We start from the raw sequence: 20,853 nt of genomic DNA on the forward strand, positions 1-20,853 counted from the left end.
AGCACATAATATTGGTTTGAAATTGCTCTCTCTCTCTCTCACACATACACACAAAAACCTAGAATATATATTTTAGTGTATGTACTGTTAAACTTAAGAGCTGTTCTTGTGATCTCATGAAGCCAGAGTATCACAGAAGAAGGAAGATATAAGTAGATTTTTCTAATTGAATTTACACCTATAAATACAGTAACAGTAGCTAAACTTTATGTTAAATGGTGATGGAAAAATAGTGTGCAGTAGCTGAACTAGTAGTTTGAAATAGCTGTAATTTTGCTGGTTAAGTACTTGGCTGCTAAGTGACCTACTAACATGTCTTTGAATGTTCAGTGTAAATGGTTTGTAGTTAGTAAAAGCAAGAATAAAAAAAACTGTTGCAATACAGTGTTATAAGAGTTTATTTGTAAATAAAATTTCAGTTCCTGAAGTTGTTTCTTGTTTGGTTATATAGTGAACATAATTTAAAAATAAAAAAATTAGGCAACTAATTTTGATTTTTACTGTGATTACTGAGAATTTTGAAGTTTTCTCATGCTTCTTTTAGCACACTTGCATCAAGTTTCATGCTCTTAATAGTTCTGTCAGTAAACTGGCATTCATTAATCATTACAGTTGGTCTAACAGAAATATATGGCAATTTTCAAGTATGTGTTCAGGGATGTTTATTGAGGTAAAATATTTTGGGGTCTGTATTACAATTTCATGAAACATATATAGGAATCTTGCTGTTTTTTAAAACTCTTGGAATATACATGTATGGTATCTTTATTACCATTATGTACTGATAAAGAACTATTACAACTCTCAGTTTCTGTATTATATATGGTTTTTACTTAACAGTGATGTGTAAATCACCAAATATGCCAAAAGGAGAAAGTAAAAAAAAAGTTTTCATCACAAATGTAGGATTGACTAATTTTGTAATAGATGAGCAGTACGTGTGTGTGTGTGCGTGTATGTGAAATATCAGAGTAATGTATTTTTGTGAATAGGTTTAATAAAGGTCTAATTTATGTCCTGTGTTAGTCCCAGAAGTCAACTGTGTGTAATATTTTGTTTATTTGAAACATCTTTGATTTAGCCGTATAATTGTCCTTAATTCTGATACAGTCTAACCCCCTCTCACACAAAGCTATCTTGATCTTCTTCCTGCTGCCTAAGCATTGTTAAAAATTTTAATGCTCAGTGAACCAGTCTATATACCCCACAAATTTTGTGCCATTTTTGAAACATGTATATAGCATGTGACCACCCTCCACCAATAGTATTGTGTATTAGAACAGATAGCTCCCTCTGATGTTCCCACTCAATTCCCACTTTCTTGATCGGCAAGGCATTGTATAGATGTGTCTTTTCGCATGTGACTACCGTTTATGATTGTGCTTTGGTGACATTTCAATTTTTTTTCAACAGTTTTGTTTCACTGTGTTTGCATTCAATTATTAATTTTTTCTTCTTATTTATTTATTACCGAATTACAAAGGAACTAAGAATGAATTCATGACTCAATGTATTGGCTATGGAAGTTCTGTTACGGTCGACAGGGTTACTGGTACAACTACCTAGGCATTGGGTTCAACTTTATTTGCAGAGGAGGTACAGGCCTTAATTTGCAAGGAGCTAGATTCATATGTTCAGCTGGTAATTTCTACTTCTTTTCTACTTTACAATGTTTCTGATGATGACTACTATCAAGGAAAAGACAGTTTGGATTCACTTTTTCTGTCGCCTTCTTATTTTGGTCTGTAACACTTTATGCCTCATTAGGAGATTTTACCTTCCTCTCCTTTTTTTACAGCTAGTTGATCATGTATGTGGTATATTATATTTCCTCTATCTCCGATGGTGCCTTATCATCCTTATTGGGTGAAATTCCATCTTCTGAATTTTTTGTTCTTTTCCCTTCTCCTGACATAAGGGTTCATATGCAGTGATTTATAAACCAACTGCAGACGGATGTTGGCATGCCCTGTTCCCCTTGCCTGTTGGATTACCATGCATTGGCATACCATAGCTCTTGAGAACCATATTTAGATTTTCAGCAACTGGATCCTCTCTTTCCTCTTTGGGGTTCAACTCCTGAGGCTAATTTTTAAATTAATCAGGCACAATTCTCAAAGATTTGCCCTTCACTCTTCTTTATTTTACAACACGTCTTCCCTCCATTTATTGTCTGAGGCTTTTTGTTGCTCTCTGGATCTTTTTTCTGATGAACTCGGGTCCCTCCTTTGGTCCTTGTGGCTTGATTACTGGCCTCTGACCTTTCCTTTAATACCTGGCTACTGTGCTTCTATAGAGGGTTGGGATGTTAACCTTGGCTCCCAGGAGATTTCTGGTCTCTGTCTGGTCACAAAGTCTTCTCTCCTTATCAGCATTCTCAAACTTGAGGTGATTCATCGAGCTATGCCCCACTTCTTCTCTTGTGGAGGAGGGTGGTTATGGTACAATCTGACAACTGTACAGTGGTCACTTATATTACCAAGCAAGGGGGTACCAAATCCAGTTCTCTGTGTTTTCAGATCCTTAATCTCCTTTTCTGGGCCCCACAGTCACCACCTTGTGGTCTTCTTACTATGTTCCTAATGCTTTGAATCTGGTTGTGGATCAATTACCTTGACCCAACAAGATTCTCCCCACAAAGTAGTCCCTTGATCCATGGGTCTTTTGGTAAGTGTGTTCATGGCTGGGGACATCTCATATTGATGTCTTCGCCACCTACTGGCACCACACCTGTTAGCTCTAGAGGTGGACTCATTCAGTCAAGATTGGAGGAGTCTTCACATCTATGCTTACCTTCCTATCCCTAATCTAAACCATTTCATGTGTAGTCCTCCTGATGAATCTGTTTTGGTTGGTGCAACCTTGGTTCCCACAGCTCTGTCCTTTACTTGTGCACCATCCCCTACCCATACCTCTGTCTTGGTCTCTACTCTGTCAACCTCGGTCAAACATCATTCATCCAGACGTCACCACCACCCATCTTCACACATGGCTTTTATCAGGTCTCCATGTGTTACATTTTTACTTTCCCAATCCATAAGATCTTCTTCCATGTGAATTTACTAAAGGCAGTGGTTTACCTTCTGCCTTTGATCTCTTCAATGTGATTTCCATCCTTCCTGCCCCTTTGTTCCTTATATTTCTCAATTCTTCACCTGATTGTTTGACAGAGGCTTGTCCACTTCGATCATGTTTAGCTATTTGGGTAGCCTTGTCGATCACCTTCCGTTTCTCCAAGTTTTAAGGTTTTGTCTTCCCCCTGTCATTTCTTTCCTTTTCCACACCTTTCTTGTGCTGTATCCTCCACGTTCCTTTGAATTGCCTGATTGGGATCTTAATGTGGTTCTTTATGCCCTTTTCCATCCTCCCTTTGAACCTTTATCAGTGTGTTCCATATACCATCTCTCCCTCAAGACCTATTTCCTTCTCCTTCTAACTTGTGGACATTGTTGTTCAGATATTTATACCATTAATCAGAGCTCTAGAAATGATTTTAGGTCCATGAGTATTTACTCCCTGAAATCCAACTCAATGCTGAAAAGCAAAATTTCAATGAGTATTTAAAACAATTCACCTTTTTTTCTCCTTAAAGTACAAATTCTTCTTACATATTATAAAGCCTAAGGCTTTGGCTCTTTGATATGTAAATATTTGTACCTTAAGGAGAAAAACTGTTACATGTACAAATCATTACCTTGACATTGCTTTGCCACATAGAGGTAGTCTTCTGTCTAAAGGTAGAAAAATGCCATTCTTTCTTAAAGTACACCCTGCAGTCTTATGCCACAAACTGGTCTGTTAGTTTGACAAGCCTGCTCAAAATCTGATATGACTAGCTTAAGTCTTTACATCACAGTTTAATGAATATGATAACTGAGTTTAAATTTGACTAGTATCTTTCACTTCTTGTGTCTAAGTCTTTTACAGCTCTGCCTCTGCTAAGTAATATACTCTTAGCTTTGACTAGATTTAAAAGATTCCAGCACTTCCTGTGTATGATTACCAAGAACTTTAACTATTAAACAGCATAAACATCTATAACATGTTAAACTAATATTTTGTATTTGTTCAACAAATCCTATGGCTTCTTAACCTTAGGCATATATGGTTGACAAAGCCATCTCTTTCTTCTTTTCTTTTTTATAACCCATAGCCTGACTGCTCTAACTGGATAATAATTTGATAACTGAATATTACTCATTTGGATATTGAGAAGACTGTCTAGAGTTTCTGCTTTTAATGAACATCTGTATTTGTTTTTCTATTCTATTTTGGGGACTGAAACTCCTCTTGCACTCAACACTTGTAACAGCTAAACTTTGAGCTATTGTACACAGTTTTGCAAACTCAGGCAGCACTTCTTTATGCAGTTATATAACCCTCTGTCACAGACTCAGAGTAGGTAAATGTTTTGTATGAGCCTGAAATCATACCTTTTAGCATGGGCCACTCTTGCTTGAGTTTTTCTTTGTCTAAGAGTTTGCTGACTTGTTTTTGTTCTTCTCTTTGTTCATCCTACCCCTGGAGACTGCCATGAACAATATTTACTGTTTGGTCAGTTCCATATAACAGTGCAAGAGCTTCTTCACTTTTAGCAGTACCTGGTGAATTTACCACCACTGGTTCCAGCAAGAGGCTAAAGTCTTTAAAAATCTCACTGTCTTCTTTTTTTGAATCTGTGTTTTATATTCTTTTTTTAGACTTGATATATACCTATTTTTCTGGCTTGACAATTCATTTTCAATGTTTTCAGAATACGTCTTAATGATTAATTTGTTTGTTCATAAAAGCAATAGTTTTTCCTTCTTCTTCTCTAGGTTCTATGCAGTCTCTCATGCTCTTTACAGCATTTCCATCTCCTGGTTCTAGAAAATCTAACTTAGCTATTGTTGCTTCTATCAATGGGTGTATTTCACTAAATACCAAATTTTGTTTTTATAACTGCTCACTAAGCATTGCAAGAACATCATGAATATTTAGCATAAATTACACTAGCATCACTGTCTTATATTTTGAAAAGTATTTGTGCAAACCAAGGTAGTAGCATTTTTCTCTTCTGCAAAGTTTGAAAGGATAACCAGGACTGAGTTATAACTCTCATATGGGTTGGGCATGGCCAGGTGGTTAGGGTGCTCGACTCGCAATCTGAGGGTTGCGGGTTCGAATCCCCGTCACACCAAACATGCTCACTCTTTCAACCGAGGGAGCGTTATAATGTGACGGTCAATCCCACTATTCGTTGGTGAAAGAGTAGCCCAAGAGTTGGCAGTGGGTGGTGATGACTAGCTGCCTTCCCTCTAGTCTTACACTGCTAAATTAAGGACAGCTAGTGCTGATAGCCCTCGTGTAGCTTTGCGCAAAATTCATAACAAACAAACAAACTCATACACAGCTTCAACAGCATTTTAAAGCCCAAGCCATCTTATGCTATGTGGCTCTTTTATTGTAAGTTCAGGCTCACCTAACAGTTTTTGAATACTGTTGAGTTTTGAAGTACAGTTACTTGACCCATTCATGAAATAATACAGAGAGTTAAAATTATCTCTAAATGTCTTGAGATTGTCCAACTTTTTAATTTAATCTGTCACTGCTAAGTTTAGGCAATGGACAATAATACAATGGGTTTGTACTATAAAGGGGGAGTACTTTGATCTCATCTGCACACCAACACCTGTCTTTGCTAGAGAAACAATCTTAGTTGGGTCAGGTGACTGACAATGGTGTGAGCTTTTTCGTTCTCAGTGGCTACACTTGTTAAAAACTTTGTTACTGCTTCAACATTCTTCACATACCTTATAAATACTGCTAAATGTTACTTTATTGAAAAATATGTGCTTTCATCTATCATTATTGCATATGTCTCGGACTGAAGGATTTCTTCTACAAGTGAACCTCTGAATAACTACTTATACCTGACTGTTTATTGTTACAAAGCTTAAATTCTTATATTTGGTATTTACTCCATTAAAATTCTTGAACTCAAGTAAACTGTTAACTTTATCAGATGGCTACATAAAAGGTTGTACAAAACAATTTACTGTCATCATCCAATACATAGATTGAATTATCTTCTTTGTCAACATCACTGTCAATACATTTTACTCTTGTCTCCAGATTTATTAATTAAACCTTTCTCGGCCTGCTGGTGTTCTGAAGACAGCCCATGCCTCTCAATACTGTTCTTCTGAATATTAGGTGATCCCTCATTCACTCATATGCTTCTCATTTCTCTGTATGCAAATGCTGCACTTCAGTCTCTTATCTATCCCTTCACCAACCACCACTAACCATAAGAATTTTTCTTCCAAGACTGAATTGTGTTTTCAGAAATGGTAGTTCTAAAGTGTTACTTTGCTGTTTGATTGTCAAGTTCAGTGCAAGAAATGATGAGATCATCTACAATTTTGTGAATGATCTTTGCACTGTCTTCAGTTTTATCACCTCGAGTGAAATATTTGTACATTGAGCTTGTATTTGTCGCATAATTCTTCAGTTGTCCTGGTTGCACACTAAACTGTCTATGAGACAATATTTTTGTAGTCCATGTATTGTGAGTGCTCGATAAACTTGACAAATATCAATAGGCTTTTGCCGACTCGGGTTGCATCAGACTGACTGGTTCTGCTAAAATTGAAACAGCATGTTTATTTACCTGGATAGTGGGAGACCAGTCGTGCGTGCTTGATTACCTTACATAAATTTATGCCAGATAGAGACAATGAATCCATACTGGCCAGTTTGCAGAGTATTTGTGTTTGCCTAGATGTGATTTTTAATACGTTTTTTGAGAAAAAATATGCCTGAATATGCAGTATGTGACCTTTTCTAGAGCTTTGATTAATATTAATAGAATCCTCTACCATTCCTCTTATGTCATCCCATGTCCAGATTGGTCTTTCCTTCCTAAGACCTCTGCTGCCTGTGAAGGCAGTTCGGCTTTCACACCCATTTTTTTACTTCCATCTCCACAATGTTTTTTTGCATCAAATTTGTCATACCACCATGTCTTTGGCTGCCATCTTTGCCATCCGTTAGAGGAAATTGTTCTGGCTGGAATGTGGACTACCCCCAATTCCTTTGTAGCTCATTATCTGTACAATCTGGCTATATCTTTCTGGGGTGGATATTGTCTCCCTTCCATGGCAATTTTACACACTTCTCTTTGCCTTTGACTGGGGTAAGTCTTTTCACAACATTTAATATATGTTTTCTTTTCAGGGACCCTCTTTGCTGCTGCTAATGGGATCCCACTCTTTGGCAGGTGTTGCCTGGCCAGATGTGCTTTAACTCAAACCCACACTATATACCAGTATATAATACTCACTGTAGAGATGGGATATTCTGCTTGACCACTAGTGGCATGCCTAGTGGTATATACATATGTATCTCACAGTATATGCAAGTTTCACTCAGTGGTAGACCATAACTCCTGGACTTTCATGAGTAAAGTAGGAGTGGATTTCTGCCCATCCTTGCTGACTCTTTGATTGCATAAATTGGGGATGGTCTGCTTTTCAAAGTAGGGAATTGTTGACATCCATTGCACTTTCTCCATTGTTATGTTCTTCTAGTCTCCCAACCACATTTACTTCCCCTTATTTTCACCAAGTCCTTACCAGTTCCCAGTAACTGGGGTAATGGACCAAGAAGACTTCTTCCTGAGTGTGAAGTAGAAATGTACCTTACAATATAACCACACATTTATTCACTCAGTGAGAAAATGTCAAAGCTGGGTTCCCTTTCCCCTGGATGCTTATTCCCATGTGGACTGAATGTCAGTTGGATCAGGACCAGCCTACACGTGATCCTCCACTTAATGCTGGGTTCAGGATGACACCGCCCTGTTCCCATGGTTGAGTGCAGATGAGGTTCCTTTTCTCATTATTTCCAGTTGCAGGAGGTTTCCTTCCCTGCTCCTACGGTTGAGTTTGGGAGACTTTGTCTGCTTCATAATACTGGTAACAGGACATACGTACACTGGTCTTATAGTTGAGGAAATGTTCTACATCCTCTTCATAATTCTAGGCACAGGATGTGTCTTCACTGCATTTATGGTTGGTTTAGTTACAATTTCTGCTCTTAATACCAGTTGGAGGTATTAGAAGTGTGGAAATGTTTGGGAGATGATGGAGTCGAGGTGCTGTGGGATCTGTTGAGGAAGGTTTATGAGCAGGAGAAGATACCAGATGAGTGGAGAGATAGCATGATCATACCAATATACACTCGACTCTGAAATAAGCCATAGAATCCAGTCGGGATGGAGAAATTGGAAAAATGCGTCGGGAGTGCTATGCGACAATAAGATCAGCGCAAGGGTGAAACGAGAGGATTAGAGGAACAATTAAAGTGGTGGAAATATCGAAGAAAGTTCAGGAGAGAAGATTGCAGTGGTATGGGCACGTGATGAGGAGAGAAGATGATTATATAGGCAAGAGGGTTTTGGAGGTGGAGGGGAGAAGGAAGAGAGGAAGACCAAGGAGAAGATGGAAGGATTGTGTGGATGTAAATATTAGAGAGAGAGAAAGGCCTTGTTGGGGACGAATACAAAGACCGAGGAGAGTGGAAACGTGCTGTCAAAAATAGCGACCCCGTATAGATACGGGAAAAGCTACAGAAGAAGAAGAATACCAGTTGGAGGTATTGCCCTGTTTTTATGGTTGAGTTGAGGCAACGACACGACTCTGTAATGCCAGGTTTGGTTTGTTGTACTTCTTGCTCCTATGGTGGTTTGGGAGTTTGTTCAGTTTTGGCCAAATGCTAACTTCCTCTTTGTAATTCCAGTTGTTTGACGTATGACGCTCTGTTTACTTACAGATATATATATCACAGTCCACATGCACTAGCTACAATGTTTATGTTACTTCTCATTTCCTACAATGACTCTTCACCTATGGGATCCGTCTGGTTTCTGTGATGGTGGATGATTTGAACTTGCTCCATTTTTTCCTATAGATTGCACATCTGAGACTGAATTCAGCTCATGCAAATCCTTTTTTTTCTGCCTGTTTCATTTCCTTTTTCTGAGGTGAAGAGCATACCTGTTCCAGAAGTAGTGGAGTGCCCAGCATGCATGTTTCAGTATTGTCTCTGAGCACATGAGTTATTTCTAGGCAGTCACTTTCCACTTGGTTTCAATGTTAGGTGCCTACACCAGACCCTTCACTGTTTCAGTGTGGGATTCTATCTTTGTGTGATAGGAGGTAAGACCGAATTGGAAGTTAACATTTTCTCAAAGGTACGTACCTATTATCTATTTTAGTATTTATCTTACTGTGCAAAGCCACAATAATCTATCATTATTATTTTGCTATAAATATGAATTTTTACTTTAAACTACATTTTAAAGATTTCCTTGTTAAGGTTCCTTTTGATTAAGCGACTAAACTGAATAAATGTACAACCCTTTAGTTTTTTTGTTGTGTGAAAATTGTGGATGCTGTATCTCTAATGTGAAACTGTGTGTAATGGACCCCCCCATATCTTTAAGTCAGAGAATACCCAAACACAAGTAATATCAACATATACCTTATAATTGTTAGCAATAATTTACAACTGGTAAACCCGAAAAGAAGAATGCTTCTCTAGTTGCTGATGTGAGTTTGCTGTATATACAACTTATATATGCTTATTAACATTTGGTATTTATTTGGTGATTTAAAATTTATTATCTCAGTGATACATAAAGAAAATTTATTCTGTAAGTTTTGATATATTTCATGGAGGTATTTGCATTTTAGCATGTAGTAAAGTTTCAAGATTAATGTTAGCTGTCATCATTAAGGAATAGCTAGTTATGCAGTCTGTAGATAGGTTCAATATACATGCATATATAACTTTTTTCACCTCCTCATCTATGGACTTTTTTTATTTATGAAAAGACTTAATTCTGTTTATATATATGAGTAACTGAAAAATCTTTTTAGAGTGCTTTTAAGATTTGCACTTTGTAAAAATAACTTTATATCTTTTTCTTCTTTAGTATTTGTGCTTATGTTTTCTACTTTTTTTCAAGGTTACTACATTACATACTTTTCTTTAAGGTCATTAATTGTATCTCTTCAAAATTTTAAACATTGGAAGTTCTATGTTATTTTAAGTCTTATTTTCATTTGATTTACTAAAGGAGTTACAGTAATTTTTTGTTTAGGTAAATAATAATATTCTTATAGAAATATCTCCTTTTCTTTCAACAGGCAGTTACACTCCTTTAAAGATCTGAAACCTACTATGACTACTGTGCCTAAAGTTCCACTCAAACAAAACCTTAATTATCCCTGCTTTGATAAAAATTAAATAAATTCACTTTTATTAATATCGCGTTACTTGTCAAACATTTGTGGAGTTACATTGATTCTGTGCAATATTTTATTCATTTTTACACTTCTTGTGCTTCTTAGATTAATTTTCTGTTACTTTTTTTTTTGCAGTTACATAAATGTAAAGAAATTATTATTTTTCCCCTAAAGTTGTAATTAGCAGAGACATTTTGGAATTGGAACAGCCATACTCGAAGTCATTCATCATTTTATGTTGTCGTACTTACACTTGTCATAATAGGATAAGACTACTGGCTTATGAGGAACTTCTCTGTACAAAGTGTTTCACTTTGTCTTTTCATTCTAGGTTTTACATTTATTTTTATTCAACCCAGTGTATAGTTCATATTAAGGTTTTGTTTATTTCCAAACAGTTACCATGTCATTTCTCATGCAAAATTTAATATTAAACCACTGGTTAGGGGGTCTTGTTAATTTAATATTAAACCACTGGTTAGGGGTCTTGTTAATTTAATATTAAACCACTGGTTAGGGGTCTTGTTGTTAATTTAATATTCAACCACTGGTTAGGGGTCTTGTTTATTACTTTCATCAGCATATTATAGTAGTTTTTATTGGTCTTTATCTGTTGGCTTTTCTACTGTTTTAGTATGAGAGACAACAAAAGTATGTGAGGGAGTTGCTTGCATCCCCTTTTTATAATAATGATGTCACTCTATTGAGTTCTAGTTGTACTTGAGTCAGGATGATGTATTGTATTTCTTTCATTTTCAAGTCTGTGATACATTGAGTAATTTTTTATAGGCACTTTTCATATCATGCTTAGTTACAATGTTTTCTGTCTACCATTATCATATAAGTAGGATATACTCTTTTTTGGAGCAGTAAATAAATAGAACTGCATCTTGTCTTTTGGTTAAAATCTATTTGAATCTGTCATAGACTACTGATAGGCCAATCTTGACCAGTATATCATCAGTTTCTAGATTTCTATAATCACATTAGCAGTTAATGGACATGTTCTCTCACCTGGCTCTGCCGTATGTCTTTTGAAGTATAATGTTTTCCAACTTTATTCATAGTAACTATCTAATTATCTCTACCTTTAAACCTATTTACACTACAAGAATATAAGGAAATATTTTTGTCATATTTTCTTTATATGCAGAATAACATAGTGGGAAAACGTTCTCTAGCAAACTATAGATGTCTGTTACGTTAGAGTCAATTTGAAAAGATGGGAGTGTGTTTTACATTCTGTTATATCACGTGTAACCAATTTGCTGCATCATTGGGATAAAAAGTTTTTTTTGTAATAAGTGATCTTTTGATATGTTTACCTTTTACATGATATATGATGATAAATGTTTTTCATTCTTGGTCAGTTTTCTTTTCACTGCAAATTCATTGGATTTAACCTTTAATCAGGAACATTTCTTTATACAAGTTGAAAATGAGTTGTTTTTTCAAGCTAATTTTGCTTTCTGTTCCATTCATCTTCAATTTTTTGGGATGTAAACTCTTCATTTATTGTTCTTGGTAGGCTTTTTCATCTAACTATTCATTGAGCTGTGAATGGATGCTACACATGTTCCTGTAAAACAGTGCATGATAAGTGCCATCCTTGTTTATATGTGTTTATTCTTTTTCTTTTTTCTACATAGCATGTTTTATTGAATTTAAAAATACTTAGAACAATTTATGTACAAAAAGAAAATCCTAGGCTCTGTTCTTTCACCTTTTCTTTTTAAGATGTTCTTAGTTTTTTTTATAGTTCATGGTACCATGCCATAATTTTTGCTTACTTCCACATTTAAAAAGTAATTATTTTAATATGCTGTTGTCCATTTCAAAATGCATTTAAAAAAAGTAAGATAAACATTGTTGATTAAGCAAGTTACATCTGATCACTTTTTTTTTAAAGCTTTATATACCCTCAGTGGGGCAAGTAGAAAAAAGGTTATTCAGTACCTTAATCAATGTTGAGAAACTGATCTATAGGACACATTTACGGAGGAGGCATACTTGCTGTTTGTGTTTTCAAGGTTTTTAAAGCAATTATTGTGATTGTCAGATTCTGTATATGGGCGGGATTCTTTACAATAGGAGTTTGTGACTTGGCAATACATTTCAACAATAAACAAACAGCACACAGTCCACTTGTTTTAAAATGATATATTCAAAACAAGTTAAATGTATATACAACTGTTCGTTACACTTCTTCAAAGTCCACACAGGGTGGTTCAGTTACTTTAGAACAGAATTGACAAGACAAATTATTCATCTCTACTCTGCTATTACAATAATTTTCATCGGGATTCGGTCCATGTTTTGGACAAGGAAGGTTCAGGGTTCAGCGTAGACTTCTTCCTCCCTCTCTGGAATTATTATTTTGTTTGCACTGTTACTGAGTCCTAGGTAATAACCCTTGTTGCGTTGTTGTTGCATTACTCACAGTATGTTACATTTTGTCCATTGTCCGCAGTTTTAATTAACATACCCTTTTTGTGCCACGTCCAATTCTTGGGATAATATTAACTTCTATAATTTTACTAGCTTCAGTTATGTATGATCACACTAATAGTCCATGTTCACAATACAGTTCCATTTAGCTGTCATACACACACATACATAATCCTATTTTTACATACAAAACCCTTTTAAAATAGAGCTACGTTTATTTCTTAGATTCAGTTATCCTAGCACTGTTTGGTTTGTAAAATTCTTATTTATGATGTTTAGAGGGATACTTAAGGCTTGGTTCATCGTGTATTATGCAACTCTCAAGTTTGCTCTTCAGTTCATTTATATTAATAGTTTTCTTATAGTATTGAAGTGAGTTATCCCCGAGTGTATCTGATAGAGTTGGCATATTTGAATAGTTGTATAGAAATACTGAGTTTGTTGACTGTGGCACTCTATAAGCTTTTGTTAAAATATACATTTGTATTTGCTGTAGTTTGTTGATGTGTGTTTTTGATACATTTATCCATGTTATACAGACATATTCTATGACTGGTCTTATTTATGTATGTTCCGTAAATTTTAAATATTTTTTCTGATGAAGCTCCTTGTTTGTTGCATGTCAGGCTCCTAAGATAACTCGTTCTTTTCCAAATTCTGGTTTTTATGCTATTAATGTGTGGTATCCAGTTTAATTTTGAGTCAAATGTAATCCCAAAGAATTTTGCTGATGTTTGTACCTGTAAGAGAGTCCCGTCTAGATATAACTGTGGTATTAATTTGCTTGTTTTGTATGATTTTGTAAATAATATGAATTTTGTTTTGTGCGCATTTATATTAATTCTCCACTTATTGCAGTACAATTCTATATCGTTTAGTAGTGATTGTATGTTGCTGTTGTTGGGTCTGGGGTACTCTTACAGATGCAACATCGTCTACCAACTGTGAGCAAAAAGTGTGGTTTGGGCATGTCGCTGACATACATGATAAACAGTGCAGGGCTAAGTACTCCTCCTTGAGGGACACCCAACTCCGTAGTGCAGCACTCGGAGTAGGTGCCCCCAACATCCATTCTGATGCTCCTATCTTCCAGGAAGTTGAAACTCGGCGAATAATTTCAATGCGAAGTCCCAATTTGGACTTTTTGTATCTGAGTCTCTTGTGCCATACTTTATCGAATGCTTTTTTCAACATCTAGGAAGCATGCGATTGTACATTGTTTTTTTATTTTATTAAAGCCGTGTATTATTTCTTCCGTTAATCTTATGAGATGATCTGTTGTTTGTTTTGCTTTTCGGAATCCATTTTGTATTTCCGCGAGTATTGATTTAGTTTCAAGGTAATTTATGAGTCTACTATTTATGATTTTTTTTCAAATAATTTTCCTAGATTGCTTGCTAGAATTATGGGCTTGTACTTTTTGGGGTTATTCGCTGATTTTCCTTCCTTCTGGAACATAAGAATATTGGCCTGTTTCCAGGTGGTTGGTATGTATCCTGTTTTTAGAGTTAAGTTGTACAAAGATGTGAGATGTTCTAATAATCTCAGAGGGCTTTTCTTGAGTAATATGTTTTGAATTTTTTCTTGTCCTGGTGCTATGTTTTCAAAAGTTTTATGTATTCTTGTACTTCTGCTACTGTGATGGGCCTGATAAGTTGTCTTGTTGTGTATTCGTGTTCTGCTTCTGTTGTTTTATTATTGTACTATACACTCTTTATGGCTAAGCTCACATTCATGCAGTCTAGATCTATCTATTTCGAATTAAATTTTTGACTCGTATTTATATCCCAACAGAGGCCTAGAATGTTTCACATACTACGAGGTATTATGATGCAATAATACTAAATTAAAACAGCTAGAAAAACTAAGAAGATTCTAGTAACAAGACAATAATATAACAATTGCCAGTTTACAACAACTGAACCACACAATACATGTTTCGTAAACAGTTAGGTATATAAGCTTTGATAAACTATTGTTTCCAAAAATAACTAAATTTAACACTTGCGCAATATAACTATCTAAATCGTAACAATTGCATTAAACTTAAATGGAAGCAGTTGCTTATATCTTACAATAAACCCTTGATCTAAAAATATATATTTTTATACTTATATTTAAAGACTGTTGAGCACAAAGTATACTCATACAGTCTGCACCAACATTTAAGAGTCCCTTTAATGGCCTCAATGGGAAACTGGTAGTGCTATAGGTAAAACACTCACTTCATCATCCTCGCATTGTCAATTTTGCACCTCTGAATGTACGCAAGAGGCTGATGGCCCATCTAGTTGATGAACTCCCTCCAGTAGAAGTAGTTTTGGATAGCAAATATGATGACCATACATATTCATTCAATCACAGAGTAGTTCTTCTCACTACGAAACAGTTTTTTACTAACGTACGTTTCGGGAATCTGTCTACATGTTTTTACAGAAGTACTGCTCCAATTCCAACGCCTGATGCATCAATCTGAATGATGAATGGTTTGTTGAAGTCTAGCATTCTAAGGATTGGTGAACTTACTAACATGTTCTTCAACTTCTGGAGTGCCATCTATTGTGGTTGTTCCCACTTCACTTGTTGGGTTTGCCTTTCTTGGTTAGGTCTGTCAGTGGTGCAGTTACTTTAGTGTAGTTTGGAATGAACTACCTATAGTATCCCGCTAACCCAGGAAGGATCTGACTTGCTGCTTGGTTGTCAGAGCTGGTGCATCTTGTAGCTTTTTCTTCTGTTTGCCAGTCAGTTCATCACTGACATTGACGTCTATGTCTTATCTCCACCCATTGGCCTTAGGTCTAGTAGGTCTTCATGTTCTATGACAGTCACCACTTTCTGGTTCTGTGTTAATGACAGTCACACCTGCAATGTCCATCCATGCCTCAGTAGCTGCACCTGTTGGGTCTTCTTCCCTCTTGAAGTTCATTTTCAACAGATTGGCATCGTAGATCTTGGTCTTCCTGTCCACTTTCACCTTATAGTCTGTTATGTTAATCCTTTCCACATTAGGGTTTGTTGTTGTCTGAAAGTAGCAGAATCAAGACCTTCTGTCTGATTTTGAAACGTCAATCCTTGGCCTTTTTGTCATAGAAGTGCTTCTGACTGCCAGGAGCTGCATATAAACTTGTTCAAGTGAGTCAACAGGTCTCCTCCAGTTGGTTTCTGAGGTCTTACACTTACTGGTATGTGTTTCTCACTTTTCCTCTTTTTCTTTTCCACAGTTCTTTTAATATCTGCATCAGACCTCGTACTGTTCTTCCATACAATAACTTGAAGGATGAAAATCCTGTATTCACTTGTGGGACTTCTTGGTAAGCAAATAATACTGCCTGAAGGCACCTGTTCCAGTCACATGGTCTCTCCTGGCACATCTTCAACATGCTCTTTAAGATTCCATTGACTCTCTCAGAAAGTACATTGCATCTAGGGTTGTAAAGAATGGTCTAGTGCTGATGAGTCTACATACCTCTTCATCAGTTCTGAGGTAAACTGGGCCCCTCTGTCACTCAAGACTTGTTTTGGAAAGCCTACTCCGCAGAACACTTCCAGGAGGGCTTCTGCTACTCTCTGCATCCCTATCTTTGGCAGTGCTATGGCTTCATGGTAACATGTTGTATAGTCAACTACTGTCAGCATATACTGGTTGCCCTTATCAGATACAGGTGCTAGTGATATGATCAAGTCCACAGTTACTCTGCTGAATGGCTCTTCTAGGAGAAGCAACTCACACAGTGTTACTTGGCTACCTTCCCTCTAGGTACTGTCCTTTGGCAGATGTCACATAACCTGCAGAATGTGGTCACATTTCCAATGATCCCCAACCAGTGGATGTTGCTGTTGATTCTTTCAGTACTTTTTTTTGCATTTATGTGTCCTCCCACAATTGACTCATGAGCCAGCTTCATAACTTGAGTCCAGTATTCTGTTTGTACTATGATCTGTTTAACTTCCCCAGTAGAACTGCTTTGATAGATCCATTACAGGCACTCCATTCTGCCCCTCTATTCAGTAAGTCTCTTTCCCCTTTTTTAGGTGCTCGGCTTTCTCCTGGGCACTGTTCCAAAGTTTCTGCAATGAAAGGTTTTTCCTTCTGTGCTTGCTTCAGTTCTCAAAGACCTACATTCTGGATGTCACCTTTAGAGACTTGCAAGGGCTTGATATCTTGCATGCTTTTCTTTTCCTGAGCTCTTGTGGTGATTGCAGGTGCCTCATCAGTCTCCTTTCTGAATGGTTCGTCCAAACGTCTACTGCCTGGTATATTGCCAATCATACACTTGGCCTCAAGGTCTCTCACTTAGTATTGGGGTGTCCACCTTTATTCTTGCTATGGGCAACTTTCTCACTGTTCCATCAATCAACATACACAGATGTACCTTGCCTTGAAGTTATCCGAGGTGTGGGTGATTTGCCATAACCGGCGATGTTTTAAAGTGAGTTTCACAGTGTAATAGAGATAAGAAGAATAATTTGTCTTTTCAAGAGTGTTATAAAGTAATTGAACCCGTCTGTGTGGATTTTGACGAAAAGGAGGCAATTATTTAAACCCAAGGAATAACGTAAGTGAATCTATCGCAGATTGTACAGTAAGAAACAAAGCAGAGAAAAATAGTTTGTCTTGTCAATTGGATTCTAAGGTATTGAATCAGCCTGAGTTAACTTTTGACAAGAAAAGAGAATTATTTAGAGTCTTAGATAAAACTGTGATATGCTATAGTGTAAATAATATTTTTACATACGTTTGACTTGTTTTGAATATATTATTTTAAAACAAGTGGATTGTGTGCTATCCGTTTATTGTTCGAATTTATCGCTAACAAGTCATGGACACTTACTGTAAAAGAATCCTCAGACCATTCATATTTAAAACCCTGACAGTAATCATAAACTGTTCAGTATTAATAGATCTGCTAGTCTTTCAAAACTTGGCCATGTCGATACACCTTATGAAGTATCTCTGTAGACGTGCCACAAACTGAAATACAGTTACTCCATTCTCAGGTTTGACTACTCTCAAAACTTTCATCGGTAAGTTCATAGCATTTCAGCAGCTCAATTTTAACTTTTATAAAAGGGGGCTGAGGCAGACTGCTCAGTCACCTTTGTCCCAGTTATCACTTTGGGTGAATCTTTCACACCTCACCAGGAAAGCATCCATATCGTCTTTCTGCTCATCAAATTTATGCAGCTTGGGTCAGCTAGGCCTTAATCCCATTGTCATTTTTGAGTTCTTTATCTTTTTGTTGGGTGAGCTTGGTGATCTCAATTTGTGCTGTTATTCTCTCCATTTCCAATCTTTTTCATATTTCTCTTCTCTGTTGAAGCTCTTCTCTCCCTTGTTATTGTTAAATAATCTCTCGTAGATCACCATCTTTAAACCCAAGTCGCTAACCTCTGTCTATTCACATTCTTATATAGTGAGGTTGTGACCTTACAATATTTTTGCCACCATTATAGCTGTGTATATTTTGGTTTATTTGCATGTTGTTTACGCCTACTTCTACCGCCGTTTACCACTGTAGATCCTGGCTGGCTCGCCACTGTCAGGTTTTTTTGTATGGATCATATTCTTTACATTAAGTGTCTGTGACGTTTTGGCGATAAATTTCAACAATAAACAAACAACACACAGTCCACTTCTTTTAAAATAATATATTAATACAAGTCGTACGTATATACAAATGTTCGTTACAGTTGATTATCACAGTTGTATCCAGAGTTTTAAATAATTGTTTCTCTTTCGTCAAAGTCCACACAGGCTGGTTCAGTTACTTTAGAACACAATTTGAAAAGACTAATTATTCTTCCTGCACTATTATTTCGAAATAAATTTTTAATGCGTATTCATACCACAACAGATGCAATAATACTCAATGACACAACGCCATCACACCAACCATGCTCGCCCTTTCAACCGTGGGGGCATTGTAATGTGACGGTCAATCCCACTATTCGTTGGTGAAAGAGTAGCCCAAGAGTTGGCGGTGGGTGGTGATGACTAGCTGCTTTCCCTCTTGTCTTACACTGCTAAATTAGGGACGGCTAGCACAGGTAGCCATCGTGTAGCTTTGCGCGAAATCCATAACCAACAAACATCCAAAACCAGTGGTATTGTCTGAAGTACAATACTTCCACAACAGTGACACATAATTCTGCTGAACACGAAGCTACCAGGTACTGATGGTCTGTTTCTGCTCACTTTTGTGCTTGTGATATAATCAACGTCAACTCAATGGCAAAACTGTTTATTTATTATGCCAGGGTACTGTATAAAGACTGCAGTGTCTGTTTTAAGAAATGGTCACTAGTGACAGAGTGTATATATATAATAAACATTTTCATTCAGTTTCGCATGCATTCCCTTCCCGTCACTGCCGAAAAAAGAAAATCGTACTCTTCATTTCTGGGCCGTTGGTGTGTTATAAGGGTGACAGTCAAATCCCATTATTCAGTCAGACAAGACTTGGTGGTGCGTGCTTTTCACTAGCTCCCATCCCTTAGCCTAGTCTGTCAGAAATTAAGGACATGTAGGGTAGAGTAGCTTTCCCTGAAATAGGAAAACAAAAAATATCGAGCTTATTTCGCAATAAAAGTAAAACTGAAGCTTGTAAAACCGGAAATTCATCTATGGGGTTATTATTATTATTTTTTTTTTCCAGAAGCGATTGATTATATATATCACGTTTTATTAACTGAAATACCTCGGATTGAAATAAGTACATGATACTACAGTTTTAGCACAAGACACATGTATCATTGTTTTTAACGCACCGTTAGTACTATAATAATTACAATAATAAAATAATTGTAAATTTATTACAATGATTTTTTCTTCAGTTGGAAATTCAAAACACAATGGGCCTATATTAATAAAAACATTAGGACGTTTTATACGTATGAGTTATTTCCGAAAATGTATATATAAATGTATATATATTTAAAATTCCCAATATTTCAGAAAAGCATTGGTTTATAGTCTATACAAATAATAATGTGTGTGGGGTAGTTTCTGAGCGATCTGGGATTAGAAGCTACGCTTTTTATGTTGATTCAATTAAAATAATAATGTATAAAAATAATGTGTAGAACGACTTATTAGTGTATTCTGAGTAAAATAAATAACTGCAACGAAAAACTTCAAGAACCTAAGTATTGATCGTATGAATATATATATTTAACGGGAACCAACAGACTGCGTAGACTTTTCTACACGCGCGTGGCGTAATTAGACCATTTAGGGGAGGAGAGAGAAAAAATTTCACACTATATAAAATATCAAAATTTGATACCCATTATTACAGGACGAACATTTTTCTGAAAAGGTTTCATGTTAGCTTAATTACTTCACACACAAATTGAAATTCCTCACTATTCATATATAAATTGTGCATGTTAAGCCAATTGCAGACAAAATAATGACACCTTGCTGTACAAAAAGTAATACAATCTTGATAAGTTTTATCGTTGCTTGTCGAAGTTTTAGTAGCCAATGTTCTCTCGATGTACAACAGAATATTATAAACTATTTCGTTGTAAAACTCCAGATACAACAGTTATAACTATTTAGCAGCTTTAGAATAATCTTCGCTAACAAAATGCTCCACTAAAAAAGTAATACAACGGGGATTTTGGGTTGTGTGTAGTAAATACCTTTGTGAAGAAGATTAATAGAAGTTTGTCTGATGTAAATGTCATTTATAAGAAACGAGTTTTATCATTTCACCTCACTAGATTGTTTGAATTACAAACCGTATAACTAAGAAATATGAATAGGAACCTCTTGAATGTATAATCGATTGACTCATTTTTACTCTTTGTGAAGTTAAAGAAAGAAATATACGAGAATTTTAGTTGCCATTTTATAACCACACAAAGATGATAATTCTGTCTTGGGTCGATCAAACACACACAATATTAAAACGATTCTAACTAACTAAATAGGGATTAATTATGTATTGTTATGATCATATAACCTATCTTCACATAAATTATTACTGAGAAAGTAAAGTTATTAGCACTCTGTATTAAATACTGTAATTCAGAACAGATCTAATTAAAAGAAGCCGAGTTTTACATTTTATATCATTATCGGTTCAGTAAAATTTTAAGAATATGT

This window comes from Limulus polyphemus, unplaced genomic scaffold (genome assembly GCF_000517525.1).
Source record: "Limulus polyphemus unplaced genomic scaffold, Limulus_polyphemus-2.1.2 Scaffold662, whole genome shotgun sequence".
Lineage (NCBI taxonomy): Eukaryota > Metazoa > Arthropoda > Merostomata > Xiphosura > Limulidae > Limulus > Limulus polyphemus.